The sequence below is a fragment of the Schistocerca gregaria genome, unplaced genomic scaffold (assembly GCF_023897955.1).
Source record: "Schistocerca gregaria isolate iqSchGreg1 unplaced genomic scaffold, iqSchGreg1.2 ptg000483l, whole genome shotgun sequence".
NCBI lineage: Eukaryota > Metazoa > Arthropoda > Insecta > Orthoptera > Acrididae > Schistocerca > Schistocerca gregaria.
In genome coordinates this window covers 1597501-1605000 of record NW_026061892.1, presented here as the reverse complement: position 1 = coordinate 1605000, position 7500 = coordinate 1597501, and the positions used below count along the sequence as shown (strand labels likewise).

The window sequence follows — 7500 nt, the reverse complement described above, 5'->3', positions numbered from 1 at the left end:
TTCCTAATAGTTCGGTCGTCTCACGGCACTGCTTAGTAAATGATGCAAGGCCACATATAGATGATTTATGCGAATGTCCCTATACGTGCTGTAAGACTGGGCACACAACGTGAATCGCACGTCAGCCAGACACTCGAACATGCACCACTCTCGGCCTGCAACGGAGACACACAATACGTAAACATCTGGAATGCGACAATGTCGAGTGCATCCTCTCTGCCACATTGCACCGTCGACACTATGATAACCAGAGCAGTAGGACCACCTATAAAAGCACAATACCCCACTCCTCCGACAACTACCATTGCTCAGATAAATCAACACCACCAACACACATCCTACACAGAGGGGCACCAAATATCATCCCCCGCCCTCGTGTTATACCACATGAAAAATTGCAGAAGTGAGAGACACACATCCGCCAGCCTCTTGCTACAAGCATCGAACCGACGTGACGTATCTGACGGTGACTCAGGCATCCGCGTACTGCCACCACTATCCACCCCCCCCCCTCTCTCTCTGCCCCCTTCCCACACAATACCAAATTTAACCAACTTTATCGCTTAACCTAACTGTGGCTGTACCAGTTTATCGCTTAACCTAACTGTGGCTGTACCAGTTTATCGCTTAACCTAACTGTGGCTGTACCAGTTTATCGCTTAACCTAACTGTGGCTGTACCAGTTTATCGCTTAACCTAACTGTGGCTGTACCAGTTTATCGCTTAACCTAACTGTGGCTGTACCAGTTTATCGCTTAACCTAACTGTGGCTGTACCAGTTTATCGCTTAACCTAACTGTGGCTGTACCAGTTTATCGCTTAACCTAACTGTGGCTGTACCAGTTTATCGCTTAACCTAACTGTGGCTGTACCAGTTTATCGCTTAACCTAACTGTGGCTGTACCAGTTTATCGCTTAACCTAACTGTGGCTGTACCAGTTTATCGCTTAACCTAACTGTGGCTGTACCAGTTTATCGCTTAACCTAACTGTGGCTGTACCAGATTATCGCTTAACCTAACTGTGGCTGTACCAGATTATCGCTTAACCTAACTGTGGCTGTACCAGATTATCGCTTAACCTAACTGTGGCTGTACCAGATTATCGCTTAACCTAACTGTGGCTGTACCAGATTATCGCTTAACCTAACTGTGGCTGTACCAGATTATCGCTTAACCTAACTGTGGCTGTACCAGATTATCGCTTAACCTAACTGTGGCTGTACCAGATTATCGCTTAACCTAACTGTGGCTGTACCAGATTATCGCTTAACCTAACTGTGGCTGTACCAGATTATCGCTTAACCTAACTCAAGTTGTCCCTTAACCTAACTCAAGTTGTCCCTTAACCTAACTCAAGTTGTCCCTTAACCTAACTCAAGTTGTCCCTTAACCTAACTCAAGTTGTCCCTTAACCTAACTCAAGTTGTCCCTTAACCTAACTCAAGTTGTCCCTTAACCTAACTCAAGTTGTCCCTTAACCTAACTCAAGTTGTCCCTTAACCTAACTCAAGTTGTCCCTTAACCTAACTCAAGTTGTCCCTTAACCTAACTCAAGTTGTCCCTTAACCTAACTCAATTTGTCCCTTAACCTAACTCAAGTTGTCCCTTAACCTAACTCAATTTGTCCCTTAACCTAACTCAAGTTGTCCCTTAACCTAACTCAAGTTGTCCCTTAACCTAACTCAAGTTGTCCCTTAACCTAACTCAAGTTGTCCCTTAACCTAACTCAATTTGTCCCTTAACCTAACTCAATTTGTCCCTTAACCTAACTCAATTTGTCCCTTAACCTAACTCAATTTGTCCCTTAACCTAACTCAATTTGTCCCTTAACCTAACTCAATTTGTCCCTTAACCTAACTCAATTTGTCCCTTAACCTAACTCAAGTTGCCCCTTAACCTAACTCAAGTTGCCCCTTAACCTAACTCAATTTGTCCCTTAACCTAACTCAATTTGTCCCTTAACCTAACTCAATTTGTCCCTTAACCTAACTCAATTTGTCCCTTAACCTAACTCAAGTTGCCCCTTAACCTAACTCAAGTTGTCCCTTAACCTAACTCAAGTTGTCCCTTAACCTAACTCAATTTGTCCCTTAACCTAACTCAAGTTGTCCCTTAACCTAACTCAAGTTGTCCCTTAACCTAACTCAATTTGTCCCTTAACCTAACTCAATTTGTCCCTTAACCTAACTCAAGTTGCCCCTTAACCTAACTCAAGTTGCCCCTTAACCTAACTCAAGTTGTCCCTTAACCTAACCCACGTTGTCCCTTAACCTAACCCACGTTGTCCCTTAACCTAACCCACGTTGTCCCTTAACCTAACCCACGTTGTCCCTTAACCTAACCCACGTTGTCCCTTAACCTAACCCACGTTGTCCCTTAACCTAACCCACGTTGTCCCTTAACCTAACCCACGTTGTCCCTTAACCTAACCCACGTTGTCCCTTAACCTAACCCACGTTGTCCCTTAACCTAACCCACGTTGTCCCTTAACCTAACCCACGTTGTCCCTTAACCTAACCCACGTTGTCCCTTAACCTAACCCACGTTGTCCCTTAACCTAACCCACGTTGTCCCTTAACCTAACCCACGTTGTCCCTTAACCTAACCCACGTTGTCCCTTAACCTAACCCACGTTGTCCCTTAACCTAACCCACGTTGTCCCTTAACCTAACCCACGTTGTCTCTTAACCTAACCCACGTTGTCCCTTAACCTAACCCACGTTGTCCCTTAACCTAACCCACGTTGTCCCTTAACCTAACCCACGTTGTCCCTTTGCCTAACATAGTTCACTGCTCGGAATCTCTGGTGTCGTTGTTATCCTCATGTAGATGTCTTGCGAGTGTTGCTTACTTTCCACATATTCCCGCTATCCACTGTCAATTGTACTGCAATAGGACTATATCGCCCCCCCCCCCTCTGTCCCCCTCTTTGTGTCTCTGTCCTCTCAAGCTGGTCGGTTTGGCGTTTGAGTGTTAAATGAGCCTCGCAGCTGTTCAGTTGCATTCAGATGTCGACGCCCTCAGTGTACGTCGTGGTATGGTCTGTGTCCATTGTCCGCTGATGTCGTACGCGTAACCCACACGCTGTACCGATCATCGGTCGTTACGTACAGAGTGAAGTAGTGTGATACGTGTGACCGTACGCTGGCTGTGCCCAACGGTGTCGAATCTCAATTTCCATATGTTGTGCTCGATGCTACTTGTCTCGTCTCCCAATAACAGCTAGGTTGCACTGTGGTACGCCGTAGAGGCGTGTGGGAGGAACGTACGAACGCATTGTATGTCACCCTGGGTCGCTGGGGGTGGTGGTGCGGTGAGTCAGGTCAGGTCAGGTCAGGTCAGCGTGAGCCGTCTGATGTAGTGACGCGTGTATTCCGACTTTGTCGTATTGCCTCACACAAAGTGCTACCCTGGTGGACCGCGTTCCATATCTGGGACATGCCGCAGATGCCGGTTGACAGTGGATCGCGGAAGGGACATCGCATACGTGCGCGGGCCACCTTCCACGTGTTCTCTTCTGCACATGTCGCAGTGTGTATGTGGTCTGATGTAGTGTGTCGTGACACATGACATCCTGGCATGCAAGAATTGTTGAATTCGCAAATGTAGGTGGACATCTACGTTTACTGCCCAAGATACGCAAATGAACTGGAAATCCGTTGTTGAGCGGTTCACGCTGGAGGTGAATCTGTGATGGCGACGATCGGTACAGCTATTAACCGGTTGTTTCAGCGGTACCCGCCACATCCACACACGTGACTAGGCCCATGTGGGTATGAAGCGATACGCGGCGGTGGCTTCGTGGGACTGTTCCCGGCCGGTGAAGGGGGGCCGCCCGGCGTGTTGGCCGCGCGCTGCGTGGGCGCACGCGCAACAGCCGGCTGGTGGGGGGCGCCGAGTGGCAGGAGCGCCAGCAGACGGGCCCGGCAGGCGGCGCAGCTACGCTGCGGCGCACCCTGCACGCGGCGCCTGGCGGCCAAAGTTGGTTCAGCCGAGCCCGGTGCGAAGCGCGGTGGACATCTGCAGTGTGCTGGTCTGATTGAGGACTGTGTGCGTTGAGGATGCGCCGCCGCCTGGCACTCGGCGCCGCGACGCCGTCTGCTGCTCGGTCGCCCCAGCGGTTCTCGCAGGTGTTTTGTATCGCAGTTGTGCGGACGTGTTGGCGCGTGCGCTGTGCTGGGAGAGTTCGCTTCTGCACCCAAGTGGGGCTTTGCCCTTGTGTGGCGCTGGCGTTGGAGCTGCCGGTCACCATAGGTGGCGCGTGTTGTCTCCCGCCGGCAATGCCACGACAGCACGCTCCCGGGCCTCTGTCGGCAGCGGCAAGCTCAGTTGGGGGCAAGGGTGTTCGCACTAAAACCGTCTACTCGCCTAACTCCGGGTGATTGCGCCTCTCTCGAAACCGACCAAGTACCTAGGACGGCGCTGCGCGCCGCCGGGACCTGAGAGGGTTTCGAGGTGTATCGTGCAGGGGAGCTCGGCCTCCTCCTGTTTGCAGAATAATTGAGCGGACGCTTGCGTGTTCGCGCGGGCCCCCGGGACACAGTCCCGGGCGGCCGGCTGCTCAGCTCTAGTTGACGCAGCTCCCTGGTTGATCCTGCCAGTAGTCATATGCTTGTCTCAAAGATTAAGCCATGCATGTCTCAGTACAAGCCGCATTAAGGTGAAACCGCGAATGGCTCATTAAATCAGTTATGGTTCCTTAGATCGTACCCACGTTACTTGGATAACTGTGGTAATTCTAGAGCTAATACATGCAAACAGAGTCCCGACCAGAGATGGAAGGGACGCTTTTATTAGATCAAAACCAATCGGATTGGCTTGTCTGGTCCGTTTGCCTTGGTGACTCTGAATAACTTTGGGCTGATCGCACGGTCCTCGTACCGGCGACGCATCTTTCAAATGTCTGCCTTATCAACTGTCGATGGTAGGTTCTGCGCCTACCATGGTTGTAACGGGTAACGGGGAATCAGGGTTCGATTCCGGAGAGGGAGCCTGAGAAACGGCTACCACATCCAAGGAAGGCAGCAGGCGCGCAAATTACCCACTCCCGGCACGGGGAGGTAGTGACGAAAAATAACGATACGGGACTCATCCGAGGCCCCGTAATCGGAATGAGTACACTTTAAATCCTTTAACGAGTATCTATTGGAGGGCAAGTCTGGTGCCAGCAGCCGCGGTAATTCCAGCTCCAATAGCGTATATTAAAGTTGTTGCGGTTAAAAAGCTCGTAGTTGGATTTGTGTCCCACGCTGTTGGTTCACCGCCCGTCGGTGTTTAACTGGCATGTATCGTGGGACGTCCTGCCGGTGGGGCGAGCCGAAGGGGTGCTTTCGCGTCCCGAGGCGGACCCCGTTTAAATCCTACCAGGGTGCTCTTTGTTGAGTGTCTCGGTGGGCCGGCACGTTTACTTTGAACAAATTAGAGTGCTTAAAGCAGGCAAGCCCGCCTGAATACTGTGTGCATGGAATAATGGAATAGGACCTCGGTTCTATTTTGTTGGTTTTCGGAACCCGAGGTAATGATTAATAGGGACAGGCGGGGGCATTCGTATTGCGACGTTAGAGGTGAAATTCTTGGATCGTCGCAAGACGAACAGAAGCGAAAGCATTTGCCAAGTATGTTTTCATTAATCAAGAACGAAAGTTAGAGGTTCGAAGGCGATCAGATACCGCCCTAGTTCTAACCATAAACGATGCCAGCCAGCGATCCGCCGCAGTTCCTCCGATGACTCGGCGGGCAGCCTCCGGGAAACCAAAGCTTTTGGGTTCCGGGGGAAGTATGGTTGCAAAGCTGAAACTTAAAGGAATTGACGGAAGGGCACCACCAGGAGTGGAGCCTGCGGCTTAATTTGACTCAACACGGGAAACCTCACCAGGCCCGGACACCGGAAGGATTGACAGATTGATAGCTCTTTCTTGATTCGGTGGGTGGTGGTGCATGGCCGTTCTTAGTTGGTGGAGCGATTTGTCTGGTTAATTCCGATAACGAACGAGACTCTAGCCTGCTAACTAGTCGCGTGACATCCTTCGTGCTGTCAGCGATTACTTTTCTTCTTAGAGGGACAGGCGGCTTCTAGCCGCACGAGATTGAGCAATAACAGGTCTGTGATGCCCTTAGATGTTCTGGGCCGCACGCGCGCTACACTTTAGGAATCAGCGTGTCTTCCTAGGCCGAAAGGTCGGGGTAACCCGCTGAACCTCCTTCGTGCTAGGGATTGGGGCTTGCAATTGTTCCCCATGAACGAGGAATTCCCAGTAAGCGCGAGTCATAAGCTCGCGTTGATTACGTCCCTGCCCTTTGTACACACCGCCCGTCGCTACTACCGATTGAATGATTTAGTGAGGTCTTCGGACTGGTACGCGGCATCGACTCTGTCGTTGCCGATGCTACCGGAAAGATGACCAAACTTGATCATTTAGAGGAAGTAAAAGTCGTAACAAGGTTTCCGTAGGTGAACCTGCGGAAGGATCATTACCGACTAGACTGCATGTCTTTCGATGTGCGTGTCGTGTCGCGCAACACGCTACCTGTACGGCAGTGGCCGTGCGCCGCGTGCGGAACCACGCGTGCCTCTCAAAACTAGCGGAAGTGTTGTTGTTGTGTGGTACGAGCGCTGAAGCTCTGGAGCGGCTGGCCTGCGGTACCTGGCGCCTGGCGCCGGTTTTGAATGACGTTCGCCCGAGTGCCTGTCCGCTCCGGTGTGGAGCCGTACGACGCCCCTCGGCTGTGAGGCCGTTGGACACAAAAAAATAGTGGAACAGGGGCCGTCAGACGCCTCAGTCCCGCAAATGCTACTGTCTTGAAAGAGACAGTGGGAGACTGAAAAGGAAAAGATCACCCAGGACGGTGGATCACTCGGCTCGTGGGTCGATGAAGAACGCAGCAAATTGCGCGTCGACATGTGAACTGCAGGACACATGAACATCGACGTTTCGAACGCACATTGCGGTCCATGGATTCCGTTCCCGGGCCACGTCTGGCTGAGGGTCGGCTACGTATACTGAAGCGCGCGGCGTTTGTCCCGCTTCGGAGACGTGGGAGTGTCGTGGTCGCCTGTGTGGCCGGCCGCGTCTCCTTAAACGTGCGATGCGCGCCCGTCGCCTGGCGGTTCGCATACCGGTACTTTCTCGGTAGCGTGCACAGCCGGCTGGCGGTGTGGCGTGCGACACCTCGTACAACGACCTCAGAGCAGGCGAGACTACCCGCTGAATTTAAGCATATTACTAAGCGGAGGAAAAGAAACTAACAAGGATTCCCCCAGTAGCGGCGAGCGAACAGGGAAGAGTCCAGCACCGAACCCCGCAGGCTGCCGCCTGTCGTGGCATGTGGTGTTTGGGAGGGTCCACTACCCCGACGCCTCGCGCCGAGCCCAAGTCCAACTTGAATGAGGCCACGGCCCGTAGAGGGTGCCAGGCCCGTAGCGGCCGGTGCGAGCGTCGGCGGGACCTCTCCTTCGAGTCGGGTTGCTTGAGAGTGCAGCTCCAAGTGGGTGGTAAACT

The 7500-nt window shown here is 52.1% G+C and overlaps 2 non-coding genes and 1 pseudogene across 2 annotated transcripts; all 3 read left to right on the top strand.

Moving 5' to 3' along the window:
- Nucleotides 1-4582: 4582 nt before the first annotated feature.
- On the top strand, nucleotides 4583-6475 carry LOC126313520 (small subunit ribosomal RNA). The gene has a single exon (XR_007555206.1). It is a non-coding gene; the product is annotated as a small subunit ribosomal RNA (ribosomal RNA).
- A 361-nt stretch (nucleotides 6476-6836) lies between these two features.
- Nucleotides 6837-6991, top strand: LOC126313646 (5.8S ribosomal RNA). The gene has a single exon (XR_007555294.1). It is a non-coding gene; the product is annotated as a 5.8S ribosomal RNA (ribosomal RNA).
- A 188-nt stretch (nucleotides 6992-7179) lies between these two features.
- The window catches only part of LOC126313594 (large subunit ribosomal RNA), a 5094-nt pseudogene continuing 4773 nt past the window's right edge, over nucleotides 7180-7500 (top strand).